This window comes from Martes martes (assembly GCF_963455335.1).
Source record: "Martes martes genome assembly, chromosome: 8".
NCBI classification, from domain to species: Eukaryota; Metazoa; Chordata; class Mammalia; order Carnivora; family Mustelidae; genus Martes; species Martes martes.
This window is the reverse complement of record NC_137895.1, coordinates 122,777,155-122,794,781: the sequence shown is the minus strand read 5'-3', so window position 1 is coordinate 122,794,781 and position 17,627 is coordinate 122,777,155. Positions and strand designations below refer to the sequence as shown.

General features: G+C 39.3%; 1 pseudogene across 1 annotated transcript; it reads right to left on the bottom strand.

Moving 5' to 3' along the window:
* Positions 1-16,032: 16,032 nt before the first annotated feature.
* Positions 16,033-16,762, bottom strand: LOC308347167 (annotated as a pseudogene). Its single transcript has one exon. The product of its transcript is annotated as an uncharacterized misc_RNA (transcript).
* Positions 16,763-17,627: the final 865 nt, after the last annotated feature.

Here is a 17,627-nt window from a genome sequence, read left to right as displayed (position 1 = left end):
CACAAGAATTCAGAAATTGAGGGGTGCCTGGCTAGTTCAGTGGGTTAAGCCTCTGCCTTCGGATCAGGTCATGATCTCAGGGTCCTGGGATGCGCATTGGCTTGTCTGCTCAGCGGGGAGCCTGCTCCCCCAGCCCCGTCACTGCCTGCCTCTCCTCCTACTTGTGATCTCTCTCTGTGTCAAATAAATAAATAAAATACTAAAAAAAAAAAAAAAAAAAAAAGAATTCAGAGATTGTGGTTTCCTAGCAGCAAAGAAAATACAAGATACAGGAAGTTGCCAATTGTATTGAACGAATCCAGTAGAGAAAGAATCTGTAAGACCCACTAACATGGAAGACATTTTATCTTTGACAATAACAGTTTCACTGGGATGGAGGAAGGGGACTGGAGCCTGCAGGGGAGATAGGTAGAAGAAGTGAAGGACTTTTGTTTCCTACATATGGAAATACAAATCTTAGAAAGCCTCTCAACAAAACACAACAGAACTTAGAAATGCTGGATAGAGCATAACACCTTCTTAAATGTATAGCTAAGCTGTAAGAAACTAAGGAGAATCCTAAAGGACAGAAAGTGTAGAGGGATGAAAAGGTACTTAGTAGCCAGACAACTGTGTGGTTGTCCTTGGATAATTTGTCAATCACTGTTAATTTTTTTCTCAAACTTAGTAAATAGATACCAAAAATATTAAGCATTTGCAACGTATGAAAACTGTAATAAAATGAATACTTACAAGTCTTTAAAGTCTTTGTGTCCCCCCACTTTTTTTTTTAAGGTTTTACTATTTATTTGAGAGAGAGAGAGAGAGAGCACGCAATAGAGGGGAGAAGGTCGGTGGGAGAAGCAGACTCCCCATGGAGCTGGGAGCCGGATGTGGGACTCGATCCCGGGACTCTGGGATCATGACCTGAGCTGAAGGCAGATGCCCAACCAACTGAGCCACCCAGGCACCCTCCTTTGTATCCCTTCTAATGTTACCCTTTTCCCTCCCCACTCTGAGTTAACCCAGTCCTGAATGTTTTATTACTACCTTCACTTTCTTTATAGGCTCATCAAAGTTGTAACCCCAAACAAGTTACTGTTTATCAGTATTCATAACAAGATATAATCTATATTTAAAAGAATTCAGTTTTTACATTCTTCTGTAACTTGTTTTCTTGGACTTAATAATATTTTTCTAGTGTTTATCAATGTTGTTACATGAAGCCATAATTCAATAGCTAATGACAAATATAACACTGTCCAGCTCTGAAAAAAGGGTGGCTTTGTCAATAAATGCTCAGGCCAACTGGAAAATAAAAATTTAACCCCTACTTCAGCCATCTCACAGAATAAAATAAAATAGTGGATTCAATAGCTAACTATAAAAGGCAAAATAATAAGATTCTAAAAAAATAACACAGGAGAAAATCTTCATAACACTGGGGTATGAATATTTTCCTAAAGCAGACGCAATAGTCACTGGCCATAAAGAAGAAAGATTGATAAAAAGGAACAAATTGAGTTAGAAATTTTTCTTCATCAAAAGACTACTAAGCATGAGATAGTGGAAAAAAATTTTTGCAACATATATATTCAACAAAGAATGTTTATGTATCAGTATTCAAAGAATGTTTATTCAAAGAATGTTTATGTATCAGTAAGAGTTTGGCTACCCAACAGAAAAATCAGTAATAAGTCTGATTGAGAACTATAAGAGAGTGTAACTAAATGGCCAGACATTATAACTGAAGGTCTTGACCTCCTTATTCATGAGGGAAATGCAAATTGAAACCTCATGAGTTACATAATAGAATGACTACAATTTCAGATGACAATGCCAAATGCTGGAGAAGACACGCAGCAATAAAAACTGTTAGGCTGGTGGGATAATAAATTAATGCAGAAAATTTGGAATGCTCATTGGCAGTTTGTATTTAAGTCAAGCATGCATTTATCCTAATACGTGGCATTTCTATTCTTAGACACATACATAGCAAAATATGCTTATGAAGAGGCATGTCCAAGAATGTTCAGAGCTGCATTACTCACATAACTCCAAACTAAAAATATCCATGAACAATGAAATGGATAAATAATTGATATATCCTAATAGCCAATACTCCACAATAATGGAAACTTGCGAAATGTCACAAAATGAATGACTTTCACAAATATAATGTTGAAAAAAAAAGACACAAGTAATCAAGAGTAGTTACCTTTGGGAAGAAGGCAAAGCTAATGATTGGAAGAAACCGTATGTCTGGGTGCTGGTCATGTTTTACGGGGTTTTTGTTTTTTTTTTTATGTTTTATGTTTTGATCCGAGTGCTATTTACGTGGGTTGTCTTATTCATTTCTGCAATTGTAACAACTTAACATAGGATCCAATTTTATAGGTGTTCACTAAATAAGTCTGTTGAATTAGTTTTGTTGAATTTAAGGTAAGAAGGAAAAACCTCACCAATGAGATCATAGCTGTGTTATTGGTTGCACTATATTAGCATTCCATAATATTTTTCTCTACTGAAACCAAGAAACTCAAAGTGGTTAGACTGTGCTTCACATATCTTTCTTAAAGCAAGAAGATATTTGTCAACCATTTAAATTAATAAAATTAAATTTCTGGGAATTTTCTTATTCAGATTCTTTTTGCCCCTGACAATTCCAGATAAATTAGGTAGTGGAAGTGAAATTATGTGCACTTGGCCACTAAATTGATTTCTACAAAGGATAAACAAGAAATAAATAATTTTCACTTAATTTTAGGAATGCAGTGTTAAAAGTTAACTCTGGAAGTTTTAGAAGATACCAGGATAAAAAAAAAAATAGGAAAGCTTAAAAATGTCCCTAATAAGTCTTCCAACTTTATACTCATAGGTTCTGAAGAATAAAATGCTTAGGAACTGTTACAACATAACAAATTGAAGTACTTCCTTCTTCTAAATGCTCTCAGAAAAGCAAACAAAAAGTAAGCACTTCCCCTAGAACTACCAAGCCATAAAAATTCAGAACACATTTCAAATTTATGAAACATGAAAGCCATGTAAGTATTGCACCTGAAAATTTTTTTTCTAATAATCTTTTATCTCCATAGTAAAGGAGAAAGATGAAATTCAAGGGGGAAAAAAAAACAGGTTTGCATTTTTATGTTCTCCTTTCCTATAATTAAGTTTCAGGTTTTCTACTTGCAGGTAAAGAGTGGATTCCCTTCTATAGTATAAGGTTGAGGAAGAAAGAAATCACATGACTGTTCGGTTATACTTTGGTGTAGACTCAGATTGTAATACTACTCTATAAACATTCAAATATCTAAAGATGTTGTTAATAGATAAATGCCCGAGATTCAACAAAAGACAAAAAAACAAACAAACAAACAAAAAACCAACAACCCCTAATGCTGCATAGCTACTGACCATTCTTCCAGTTCCAGGCAGCCAACTGGAGGTGCTCCTAGTCAGAGGAACCAGAGGTGAGAGTGTAAATGATGTACTTCAGTGCAGAAATCAAACTCATTTAAAATTAACTCAAAGCACGTGTCTAATCAATGGCTAACCTATGTGGTCATTCATTATCATTAGTATTACTACAGAATGCACACTGTAGGAGGCAGCTAAGCTTCACAGCTCAGGCTGCATTTTGTAGAGACAGAGTCTGAATTCTGCCATGGGGTGCCAAGATTAAACATGGTTTCTTGGTGTGTCTGTGAGGGTATTTCTGGGTGAGATTAGCATTGGAATTGGTGGACTCAGAGAAGTAGACTGTCCTTCCCAACGTGTGTGGGCCTCATCCAATCCACTGAGGGCCCGAACAGAATGAAAAGCAGAAGAAAGATCTGTCCCCTTTTTTTCTTGCCTCAGCGCTTTAGCTGAGACACAACATCTCATCTTTTCCTCAGACTGGAATTTACACCACCAGTTGCGCTATATCTCAACGTCTTCGGACTCCAACTGAATCACACCACTGATTTCCCTGGGTCTCTAGCTTGCAGACAGCAAATCACAGGACTTCTCCGCCTCCATAACCACACGATCCAATTTCTCATAATACACGTGAAATAGAATCAGAATCAGAATATACTCTGAAACAGAATCAGAAAGCATATACCTGGAAGACCCTAATACAGGGGGTAATGAGTTAATACATGTAAAAAATGTGCTTAGTATTTACCATTAAGAAGGTCTTCAATAAATACTACTATCATTCTTATCTTTATTACTAGAGAGTAGGACCAGCTCGAGGAGTTACGAGCATTGCTCTCAGAAAGGACACACAAATCATAACTATATTGATTCAAGAAATCAAAACCTATCTTGGAAACCAGGGCTGCTGTGGGGGTTGAGTGTGAAAGAATCAGTATCCAAAAAGGCTCTCTCCATTACTTCCTGGTCTTTAAGGTAGATATTCTACTAGTATGGAAGCAGTTTCAACTTCTTTCTTGTGCACCATGAGTAGAAAAAGAAATGAGAAACCTCAGTGAGAAGTTTCTAGCCAACATCCACGTGAAAGGAATCGAACGAACTGTGAGGCTGGAGGAAACCCCTTGAGGTCAGGTGGTGTGAGAGCTGCACAGATGAGGATGAGTGGGCACGGGGCACAGGTGAGGCCAGTGGAGAGAAAAGTGGGTCACACATTCAAAGTCTGACATCCCTCTGACAACTTTAACAAGTTTAAACATTTCGTCAAACTTATACCATCTTCTCTGCATACCCTCCCTTCCCCCCACCAGGCGATGACAGATGCTTCGAGCCTTCTATTGGTAGCTATGGGGTTAAGATACAACCTCAACATCTGCTTGAATTCCTGACTCTCCAACTTTGCCAAAGACATCAGGTCAAAGACTTGCGGTAAGAAAAAACAAAACAACAACAAAAAACAAAAACAAACAAAAACTGCCTCATCAGGAGGGAACTGCGAAGTGTCTAGACTTAATGAAGTTTGACTTTAACTAAAGGTAGTGGCAAATAGTAGGAATTGGGCAATCTGGTTTCCAGCACTCAGGACACAATACTCTCCTCAGTTATGTATTACTGAAAGGACTTGCAACTAGTGGAGGATGAAGGGCAGGTGTGAGGGTAGAAGTCCTGGCTCTGGCCCAGCAGCTGTTAGAGGTCTCCCTTTTGGTTCAAAATGTCAGAACATCTTGGGAATATCTAAAAGGAAACACTTTTTTTTTTTTATATACAGATTCAAACAAATAACCTTATTATTATAGAGCGGTGAACTCTTCTTTGCCCGTATCCCTTCCCCCTCCTTCCTACTCCCCATATACTCCAGGTTCTTTTGTATGCATTTATCTCGACCGCAGTTTTAAGCGGAGTGTGAGTGTGTGTACCTCCAGTTCTTTTGCTGGGGGTGATAGGGATGGCATGGGGTGAAAATAATGTGCTTTTATCTCTTATAAAAATTGTAAATTACCTCAATTTTCTAAGCTTTTTGCCCCCTTTTCTATTTGTTTTGACATGGAACTTGTTTTGTAAAATGTATCAGTTGAGGTGAGACTGTCAAAATATGGATTGTTGCCAAAGAGCCTTGAAAAAACTATGTGTTCACCATATGAACACACCTATCAAATCATTGAGCAAATATTTTTAAAATGAATAGTGGGATGTATGTTTTATATAACAGTTACAACAAAACAGCAACACCCAAAATGTAATACACACAAAGCACCATGATTAGCATGTAGACATGAAGATACACAAAGACCCATACCCGATAGGTATGCAGTAATGAAGCAGAAGTAATGGCAAAAAAGAGATCTTTTCTTTCCTGCTACTGTAAAGCCATTTGGGCCATTTGCTTAATCCCTCTGGATGGGCCTCAGTTTCTAGTTTCATACAAAATAAGGTTGAACTGACACACTTCTGTGGCTATTTCTACTCTTATAATCAGTCTTAGCAGAATGGTCAAATGTGTGGAGAGAATACTTAGACAACAATGTCAAAATACAAAGAATGTTAAGTGTCTGGTAAGTGTCATCACTACTCTGAAAGTTCAGAGGAAAAGAGTTTTGCTGCGGGCTAAGTTTTGGAGGGAAGGCTTTGTGGAGGGAGGACTTCAGCTGGATAATAAAAACAGGGTAGGAATTGAATCGCAGTAAAGACAAGATAATTTTAATTGGGAATCACCGCAGTGTGATTGTGGGTGATAAAGTCCAGGTGCAATAACATAGTGGGGCAGGTGTGTGGAAGTTTTGCTGAGAGAACACACAAGACAAGTTTTGAGGAAATATGTTGCAGTTTGGCTATGATTCATCCACTCCCCACTTTTCTGGGAAAAAAATCTCAAACTAAGAAACATATAATGCTCTATGAACGGACTGATTCTGGCAATGGTATTAATTGCTTGCTTTTGTAATTTTCTAATTGCATTACTTATTTAATAGAACATGAAACTGAAAAAATCACTAACATTTTCCATTTTGGATTAATTTCATACAATAAATGTTATTTCAGTATTAATAAAACCCCTTAAAGCACTGGATGATATTAAATGTCAAAAAATAATTTTGTGATATAGAATTGGTCTTTCAGTCAGCAAATATTGATTTGGCAACTATATGTGCTAGGTTCTGTGGTATGGGCTGGGGCAGATATAAATAATAAATGTTCTTTGAGTGTAGTAACAAATGCTGGTTTTGGAAACAAGAATGACTCAATTATATAATATAAATACATATTTCTAGTAACTGAAGAGTGCTGCAATATTTTACTTTATCCCAAAGAAACCTGAAAAATATTTTTACATTGATTATCACTGAATCTTTCTTGATATTACTGTTAATTTCATCCAAAAAATACATTTTTATAATTGTCAATCAGAATAAATAATACAACTAGTTTATAGAGGTGATCAAAGTTGTCATATAACTATTTCAAAATATTCATTTATTGGAAGGAAAGGAATTAAAAACTTTGGATGACTCATATATGTCAATGAGCTACTGTTTCCTCCTTTACAAAATAAAAAAGGTAACGGAATTCTGACATTATTTCTTGTGAGAAAATTTACATCATGCATAAATCTACCGCCAAATTTCAGAGTGTTTGGATTTTCCTTGTAAAAATAAAAATGACAGTGGTAGGCAAGCACAATGTTAACTATGATAATTTGTTAATGGTGTTAGTTCTAACCAAGATAAGGTACTTTGACTTGTTCCTACATCACTTTCCTCCCACACTTCTTTAGGGACTGCAGCTGTAATTCATTTCTCTGAATTAACAAAAAGTCCATCAGTTTCTCCTGCAGGTAATTAACTGTTCAAGTTCTAATTATTTAACCCAGGTGTTTAATATCAGCATCAGTAATGCTGGTTACTTGCATGTGTGTTGGGAGAGGGAAGTCGATGGGATGGGAAGATGGGAGAGAAGGGTGACTTGCCTTTTGGGGGACAGAGATGGTGACTAAAGCGCATAATTTGCAAACCCTTAACCTAACAACAACAACAGTAACAATAACAACGCTTTTTGGTGTTTGAAGCACATAATTTGTAATCTCTTAACCTAACAACAGCAACAGTCACAGTAACCTCAACTGGAAAGAATTTGTTCAATTTCAATGGGATTTTTGGAGTGGAAGTATGTAGGAGCTGCAACATGCAGCAAATATTGCTGGTTATGTATATGTAAATTACACAAGATACTTAAATTGTAAAATATTTAGCTTGCGCACTTTTAAATTTCTGGTTATCCTGTGTTTTAAATATTTATTCACCACATTAGCCATTAACATTAACATTAACATTAGCCAACTTTTCCTATGCCAAATTTTAAATATTTATTCACCACATTAGCCATTAACATTAACATTAGCCAACTTTTCCTATGCCAAATTTCTCAGACCCTACTGCTGTCACTCTACAGGGAAAGCACCAACCCAATTTCTCAAGGCTTGAACGAAGGCTGTACATTGCATTGCATACTTAACTGCTCTCTGGACGCAGACTCCGCGTGGGAGTAGTGGCGCTGAGGGGACCGGCTAGGTAGGGACTCCTGCAGGCCGCGGTTTGGAGGTGGGGGGCTGGATCAGGCTCCTGGGACCAGGACACGCGGGGCTTCCTGTGGCCATGACAACAGGTGATTGATACCACCTCTCCGGACCGGTGCGACTTCTCTGTCAGCACCCCCACCCCATCTGCAAGGGCGTGGGGGCCACCCAGTACTTAGTGCAGGTGACTCCATGGGACGGCCTGCCCCTCTCAACCATCATCCGGGCTGAGGCCACGCCAAGAGATGATCCGCTCTCCCGGATCTGCCATGATGTAGCAAATTAGAGGACCTCGCTGTCTCCCTGCTTTGGGACCCAGCACAAGAGCTGCCTGAGGAGGTGGCCCTCCCACCTTCTGTGAGTTGTCCCACACGGAGTCCGCAGGGTCAAAGCCGCCCCGGCCTCATTAAGCTGGAGTGAGAAAGCCGCGGCCTCGTTGCGGAGCGGGCTGCGTGCTGCGTGCTGCGTGCACCACGTGGTACTTCCTGTTCCGCACGCCACTGGCTCTATTTTTTGGCTGGCCGCGCCTGCGCGGGGGCCTAGGACCGCCGGCGACCCCACAGCGGGCTGGAAGCCAAAGGCTTCTGACCTTCACCCTCTCCTTCTTTCCCATCTTCCTATTTTGGGTGCTGATCTGCGCCCATTGCCATAGCTAGCTGCACTTCGAGAGGAGGAGAACCAGTCCGAGAGCGTGTTATAGAGCCAGGACTTGGGTACGCCTCCGAGAGCACTGAGAGCTCGCAACGGGCCCCCGGACTCCTGAAGAAGGTGACAGAGGGGACACCCTCGTGAGGGCCAGACTGTCAGGAGCAGAGACAGCTGGCGAGGCCCGGCCTCTGACCCCTCCTGCGCGGCCAGAACGCTTCTCAAGCCAAAAGGCGCCAAACGGAGCCTCTTCTGTGATCCCTGGGAAAGGTATTTTCGGATTTCTCAGCACCCAGTTGTATATGAGAAGGGAAGACAGACGTAGGCCTGAGCTTGTTTGGACGTCCACGCCGCCCCTTGCAGCAGCTGCGGCCACAGGTGAGTTGAGGGCACCCGTTGCACGGGGAGCTTCTACAAGCTGCTCCTGCTTCTCTGCACTGGCAGCCTCGCTTCCCGGACACCGGGGACTCTGTAAAGCAGCGCTGCGTTTCAAAAACCCACTCGGGGGGCACCTGAGTGGCTCAGTGGGTTAAAGCCTCTGCCTTCGGCTCAGGTCATGATCCCAGGGTCCTGGGATCGAGCCCCACATCGGGCTCTCTGCTCAGCGGGGAGCCTGCTTCTCCCTCTCTCTCTGCCTGCCTCTCTGCCTACTTGTGATCTCTGTCTGTCAAATAAATAAATTTAAAAAAAAAACTTTAAAAAAACCCCACTCTGAATGTAAAAAAGAAATCCCTGCTGCCCATCCACTGCAAATAGTGTTCAAGAGCGTCCATACGTCACTCAATATGATTTTAGATGTGATAATTCACAAAGAAAATCAACATTTCCCAAGTGTTTTCTATTTAAAAAGAAATTCTCTTTCAGTAATATTTTAAAGAAGGGAGGAATCCTTATCTTCTGGTTACATATTATTTTGCTAGTGAAGGCATCGTTTTAATAACTTTTGCCATTCCTGGGTTCAAAGGAAAGTGCTAGGTAAAAAAGCCCTGGGTTATTGTGACTGCTATACTGTCTTACATCTCTAGAGTCTTCCTTATGAAACTAGATACTTCACATTTATAGGATTGTAGTACTGTCCTTGGTTTATGAATAGAGAAACCAAGGCTGAAGATTAAGGGACTCCATGATCATGGGATCACAGGAAGGAAAAAAATTCTCAAAGTAGACCTTCTCTCAGTCATTCTGCTGATGACATCTAACTGCAGGAGAGAGAGAATGCCTTATGCAGATATGATAATGAGTTTATCTACAAAGGGTTAATCAGTGATCTTAAGAGATTTTCTGACTAGGGGCATTCTGTGTGGCACAGTGGGTTAGCATCTGACTCTGGATCTCGGCTCAGGTCATGATCTCCGGTATTATAAGATCAAGCCCCAACAGGGGGCTTTGTGCTGGTCATGGTGCCTGTTTAACATTCTCTCTCTACCTTTCCGTCTGCCTCTGACCCCACTTAAAAAAAAAAAAAAAAGTGTTGTTTTTTTTTCCTGACTCAAACACACATTTTCCCAGACTCTCTTTTCCAGCCAAATCCTGTGGCTGGTAGGCATTAGCCCTAGTCATTACTTTTTATCAGGTACCACAGGAACAGTGTTTGGAGACCAAGAGTTTTCCAAGAGTCTAGGAAAATTTTGGAGAAAGGGGACAATGTATTTTGTTAAATATATGAAAAAAATCACAGAATTTAATTAATATTTAATTCATGGTTTATAACATGTAGCATTACAGTATCTTGGTAAATGCAGTCCAACTCTTATGATTATGTGTAAATTAAAAAGCACACTTTAATATCTGATGCGGGTACATTTTAAATGTGTTTGATGTTACATTAAGGATTTCAGAGAACATCCAGAGCTTATGAAGGACCTCCTTCCCAGGCCTACCTGGAGATAACTATTCATCTGTCAAACGCCATCTCGAGTGCCACTTCCTCTGAGAGACTGCTTATTATTCTGCATTTCTGCTTCTTCTAGGCTAAAGAGGTAAGCACTTATTTCTCTGTGTCCTGATGATAATTTGTTCAGATCACTATTGTAATAGTTTATTATAGTTTTCGATTGTTGGTTGGTTGGTATGCTTCGACATACTGCCTGGATTCTTAGGTTATCAAGGGCAGGGACCACCTCCTACTACTCATCTCTGTATTCCTAGCATTGAGAACAGTGTTGATAATATGATAGGAGCCCCATAGTTGTTTAATGATTTAAATTCTTTTTCCATGCAAATACCAGAGCATCTGAAATTCTACCAGTACAGTTATACTTTGGGAGGGAGTTCACATATATTTTTGCAAAATACACATAATCTTGGTACTTATATTGGATTGTTTTCCCTGGATCGCTATGAATCTGTAATAGTTTTTCCCAGGACTGGGTAGACAAAGAATGTTAGAATTATTTTTGATCATTTAACTTTCTTCAAAGGATGACAAGTAGTCTGAAACTTCCTTGAAGTGCCTCGCTCTGCCGTTCTCTTATTCTGTTTCCTCTTTCCATCTTTTTTCCCTTCATTTTAGACCTATCAGTAAAGGTTTAACTTAGAATCAATTCTTTTGAGAGCTTTTTATATCTAAGAACTCTGAAGATTCACGATTTTCATATAAACCTTTTTGTAAATTACTCATTCTTCCAGGCTGTTTGTTTTCTATATAAGTGGAGAGAAAAATGCAAGAGACAGAACATGCTTATCCTCTTAATATTTTTGCACTTACCCGCTCTTGATTAATTACAATGATAGGCTGCAGATGTCCAGCATAAACTGCATCATTTAATGTGTAATTACACTTTTTAGATGAATTCCACATCTTATTGCTGTTATTTTCCATGGACTGGAGCAGTTATGTGCCTGAGCAGAATTAAGTTTCTATCATCCTGTGTCCTAGGGTATTATCTCATGGAAGATGAAGAGCGAAATAGAAACTAGCTTGAGGAGAAATTTTTCTTATGATAGAAAAAGTGGCACTTTGGGAATGTTTTGAGGTTCCTAAAAGACAGGAAACTGCCACATACCACTATTAACTCATATGAAAAAATAAACTCCATTTTACAGATGGTGAAACTGTGTACATGACTGAGTAATACTTCCACTAGAGGAAGGTTTTTCAAGAAATACTATATCATGGACTTGGTAACAATATACTGTTATTATGCTTCAACTTTCTTCATAGGAGAATACTTATCTTTTATTTATTTTTCAAGATTTTATTTATTTGTCAGAGAGAGAGATAGTGAGAGCACACACAAGCAGGGGAAACGGCAGGCAGAGGGAGAAGCAGGTTCCCTGCTGAACAAGGAGCTGATGGGGGACTGGATCTCAGGACCCTGGGATCATGACCTGAGCTGGAGGCAAACGCTTAACCAACTGAGCCACCCAGGTGTCCCAAGAGAATACTAAGCCCAAGAAAAATTTTAGTGTTCAAGTGGTAAAAGGGTTAAAAAAAAAAAGGCCTAATTTTTTTGGTTTCATTTTAAACTCTATTTTTCAAATTGGCATAGAACTAATAAGATGGATGTGCCATTTTTTTTACCCCGAGGGTAACTGTTATTCAAGACAACACTGATCACATGCAGCTCAGTTTTTTAGAAATAACAGTAATCTTTTAAAATTGGTTGGTTTAATGTTATAACAGCACCGCAGTTTTAACATCAACTCAAAAGAGTCAGTACAGTACCAGCTATATCCAAATTATTTAATTGAATTGTATACTCAAAACTTTAATTTAATTATAGGTTTTGGACATTTGTCTCCTTCTTGGAAATGTTTTTCTAATGGGAGTGATAAACCACTGTAAGTGATTTCAAAGTCAAAAAGTTGTATATCAGAGCTCCTTCCAAATGTAGCATTTCATAGGGCTATTTTATTGAAGTCCAAGGTAAATTCCAGAAAGAAGGATGAATGTTAAGATTTGATAGGGCAGAGCTGTAGGCTAAGAGTCAGAAGCTAGATATGGAAGATCAGTTCCATAACTGTACATACTTTGTGACTGACCGTGGACAGACAAGTCATAAGCCTTATAATATCTGCTTCAAAGAATGACTGTGAATTTGATCAGATGATGTGTGAGAGGGCACTTTGAAAAGTACAAACAAATCTGAAACTCTATCTGGATATTTTCCTGCTCTGCTACCCCAAGGTCTCAAGTTTGACCTAAGATTGAAGTATTTTGTTAACACACAAAAACATACTTTGAAGCACATCTTTAGACTTAACCTCAAATGCATTATATATTCTTTCTGGATTATTGAATTCATTTCTGTTAATCCAAATGACTTCAAAAATAGATAGCAACATAGCTGTCATTTATTGAGGTGATTTGCCTCCTAATACTTAATCACCCACTAAAACTCTGAAGTACTATAACTATCTGCATTCTTATTTATTTTTATTCAAGTATAATTAACATTAGTGTTATATTAGTTTCAAGTATACAATATGATTCAACAATTCTATACATTTCTCAGCGCTCATCAACATAAGTATACTATTTTTTTTTTAAGATTTTGTTTATTTGTCAGAGGGAGAGAGAGCACACAAGCAGGGGGAGTGGCAGAAAGAGGGAAGCAGGCCCCCTGCTGAGCAAGGGATGCAGGGCTCCATCCCAGGGTCATGACTCTTGTGGAAGGTAGAAGCACAATTGACTGAGCCACTCAGGTGTCCCATTAGTGTACTCTGAATCCCCTTTGTGTATTTCACCCCCACACCCTCTCACGGCCCCTCTCAAAACCACCAGTTCTGTATTTAGGAGTCTGTTGTTTTGTCTTTTTTGTTTTGTTTTGTTAAATTCCACATATGAGTGAAATCATATGGTATTTGTCTTTTTCTGACTGATTTACTTAGAATTATATCATCCATGTTGTTGCAAATGGCAAGATTTCTTTCTTTTTTATGGCTGAGTAATATTCTGGAAGTAAGTAATTCTGAGTAATATTATGGTAGCAACCCCAGTGCCCATCCATAAAGAAAATGTGATGTGTGTGTATACACAAACACATGTACACACATGTCACATTTTCTTTATGGATGGACACTTGAGTTGATTCCATAATTTGGCTGTTATAAATAATCTTGCAGTAAACATAGGGGTACATATATCTTTACAAATTAGTGTTTTTGTATTCTCAGGGTAAATACCCAATAGTGGAATTACTGGATCCTATGGCCATTCTACTGTTAAATTTTTGAGGAACCTCCGTGCTATTTTCCTTAGTGGCTACATTTCCACTAATAGTACACAAGGGTTCCGTTTTCTGCACATCCTGTCCAACATTTGTTATTTGTTGTGTTTTTTATTTTAGCCATCTGACAGGTATAAAGTGATACTTCGTTGTTTTAATGTGTATTTCACTAATGATTGGTAAGGTTGAGCATCTTTTCCTGTGTCTTTTGGCTATTTGCATGTCTTTGAAAAAAATGTCATGACTCGACATTGAGGACCTGAATGGTCAGGTCCTCTGCCCATTTTTTTTTTTTTTAAGACTTTATTTATTTATTTGACAGACAGAGATCACAAATAGGCAGAGAGGCAGGCAAAGAGAGAGAAAGGGAAGCAGGCTCCCCGCTGAGCAGAGAGCCCGATATGGGGCTTGATCCCAGGACCCTCGGATCATGACCTGAGCTGAAGGCAGAAGCTTTAACCCACTGAGCCACCCAGGCGCCCCCCTCTGCCCATTTTTTAACAAGATTGTTTTTTGGGTGTTGAGTTCTGTAAGCTCTTAATATGTTTTGGATATTAACCCCTTATCAGATATATCACTTATAAATATCTTCTCCCATTCAGTAAATTGCCTGTTTTGTTGATGGTTTCCTTTGCTGTGCAAAAGCTTTTTCTTTTGGTATAATACCAATAGTTTGATTTTGTTTTTGTTTTCTTTGCTAGAAGAGACATGTCTAGTAAAAATGTTTCTGTGGCCAATTATTGGCATTTTTAAGAAGAAATTAGAATGATTTCTCAGGAAAAACAAGATGTAAATTTTCTTGTGATATAAGCTGGTGTGAGTTTTATCTTCAGTCCCATATTACCTGCTGATCATTTTTATTTTATTTTATTTTATTTTAGAGAGGGTGGGAGAGAGGGGGAGGGACAATGAGAGAGGGAGAGAAAGAAATTTAAGCAGGTTTCATGCCCAGTGCAGAGCCCTATGCTGGGCTCTGTCTCACAACCGGGAGATCATGACCTGAGCTGAAACCAAGAGTTGGATGCTTAACTGACTGGTGCCACCTAGGCACCCTACCTGCTGTTTATTAGAACCTTCATTGGGATGTCAGGGTTATTCAAATTTAAGATGTTTAAATCTAGACTCATTATTTTTCTTCCTAGATCGGTTTCTTTGTCTTGCATCATGATTTTAATTAAGTAGATTTTATTCTACTTAGGTTCTCAAGTCCAAAACCTAGGGTCATTTTACATTTCTCCTTTTCCCTATCCCACTGCAGTCTACTGGTAAAGGAATTGCCAATTATAGGGGCACCTGGGTGGCTCAGTTGGTTAAGTGTCTGCCTTTAGCTCAGGTCATAACTCCGGAGTCCTGGGATGAAGCCCTGCTTCAGCCTCTCTACTCTGTGCAGAGCCTGCTTCTCCCTCTGCTCCCTACCCCACTCCTGTTCTCTCTCTCACACACTCTCTCTGTCTCTTATATAAGTAAAAAATTGTCAATCATACAATAAAATTGGGTCTCAAAAATCTGTCCCCATAACCATGTTTTTGGTCACAAAGCCAAATAACTGTCCATGTAGTAGCCTTTACCTTGGTATCACTACCACCAGCTATTCCTTATCCAAGACCACCTATCACATTGAAACCACTTATTTTCTAAAAATAATAAAAACAAGTAGCCGTGCTACTTCTGTGCTAAAATAGCCAGCATGGCTTTTCTGGCCCATATACTAGAATCCAAACTCCTTATCAAGACACAGTGTCCTTTATTCATTTGCCTTGACATACATTTCTGGTCTTATTTCCTGCCTTCATATCTTGTATCTGTCTCAAACTCATTAAATTAGAAATTAATTCGGTGCTTTTCTATTTCTATGTTTTTGTTCTGGTTTTTATCTCACTAGACATTCCCAATATTTCTTGCCTTAAAAAGTCTCATTCATTCTTCAGACTTAGCTTATGGTATCTCTTTATTGAGTCCCTCCCTCCCTTCCATCCTCTCTTTCTCTCTTCCTCTTGGTTCTAAAAACTCTTTTTTCTTTATTGTTACCTTACAGTGTACCATGAACATTTCTTCCATGCACACGGATGAAATTCCCTAGTGAAAGATAGAGAACACTGTTGCTGGATCCAAAGGCTTCTGGCAACAAGAGTGACCCCTACAGCAAAGTACCAGGTTAAGATGAAAGCAGGTAGCCTGGCAAATGCCTGCCAGGGAAAACAGGGTCAGAAATATTCCCTTTAGAGAAATTAGAATTGAAGGCCCAAGTCATTATAGGTATGGGATATCATGTAAGCCCCTTTGGCCCCGACCTCTGACACCTTGTTGCCTCTTGGGGTGAACGAATTTTGTACATCTCTCTTCATCCAATGCAAACCACCCATTTTCTATTTTTTCTTAGCTCTTCCTCAGCCCTTGCCATATCTCCACATTCTGTTGTCACCTCCTCACTGCCCAAGTTCCTTTCCTGTAAGTCCTCCTGATAGTCCTTGGGGGAATCCTCTGTCCCCCTCTCCATTTTTCTTTTTGTTTTCCTGGGTATATAATCTTTAGGTGGGCACTTATTGGCAGCCTGCAGCTCACTCTCAGCCTTTGCCAGGGATTCTAGCTTGCCCGCACTGTGTGGTTTTCCCTCATTTTCGGACTTGCCCTGCTTTCTTGTTTTCCCATATCTTCTGGTTGTTCCTCATCTTCTGACTGTCCTTCATTCTGGAGCTTTCCTTTAGCCCTGGCTTCCCCTCTACTTCCAGCTTTTCTTCCTCATCTGATTTTCCTTCATCTTCAGGCTCTACTTCATCTTCTGGCTTTCCCTGGATCTCTAGCTTTACCTTCACTTTCTGTAGAGTTTTTTCATGTTGAGATTTCCCCTTCTTTTCCTGTCTTGTAGGGATTCTGGACAGGTTCTTTCTCCCTTTCTAGCCTTGGAGAGTGCTAGGGACAGACACACTGACCTGTGGGGACCAGGGCAGGCCTGCCCCTCCTCAGGCTCACCAAAGCCCATTCACCACTTGCCTGTGGCCTGGGCAATTCATGAACTGATTTTCCTTGGGCAGTGGGAGTAGACCATGCAGGGCTTGGGACCACAGGGTGGGTGAGCGGGCTGTTGAGTCTTTGGTTTTCTGTCTATACGTGTTTCTTCTAGTAGACTAATATCTTTTGAAAGATAAGACTCAAGATTTACTCCCTGATAACTGCAGCACAGACCATCATATATAGAAATGTTTGCAAAATAAATAATTGAATTATCTATTTCTGAATACACTAGAAATTCATAAGACATTCAGAAACATAGCTTATTTTAATAAAGTCTGGGCATATTTGTACACTCAGTAATATTATTTAGATACAGGAATCTTAGGACAGTGTTGTCGTTTTCTCTCATTCTGCCTCCTAATCTGCATACATTGTAGTTTTACCATCTACAAAGTGGGAGAGTAAAACAAATGCTACTTACTATAAAGAAATAAAAACAAATTACAACTTAGGATGTAGAAACTAAAGAACATATCACCCCCAACCTAATAATGTAAAAAATCTAGACAACATACAAAATCATGATTTGTATGTTAGAAAGAAAAAATCTGTTAGAAAGCTGGGGATATAAGGTAAAGCAAGTTCACTCAGTTCCTTAGTTGTCTTTGAGAGGAGAAAGAGGACAAAACAACTGTTCTGTCTTGACAGAATGAAGGTAATAGAGGTGACTACCATAGAAGCAGGTAAAAGGAAATCCAGTGAAAAACTTCCAAATGATAGCATGAGGAGCTCTGCTGCCTGTTTCCCAGTAAAACTGGTGAAAACTATATTTAAAACAAACAAAAACATTTAAAATCTCTGGAAATGGTCCTAAGGGCAAATAGCAAGTGAAG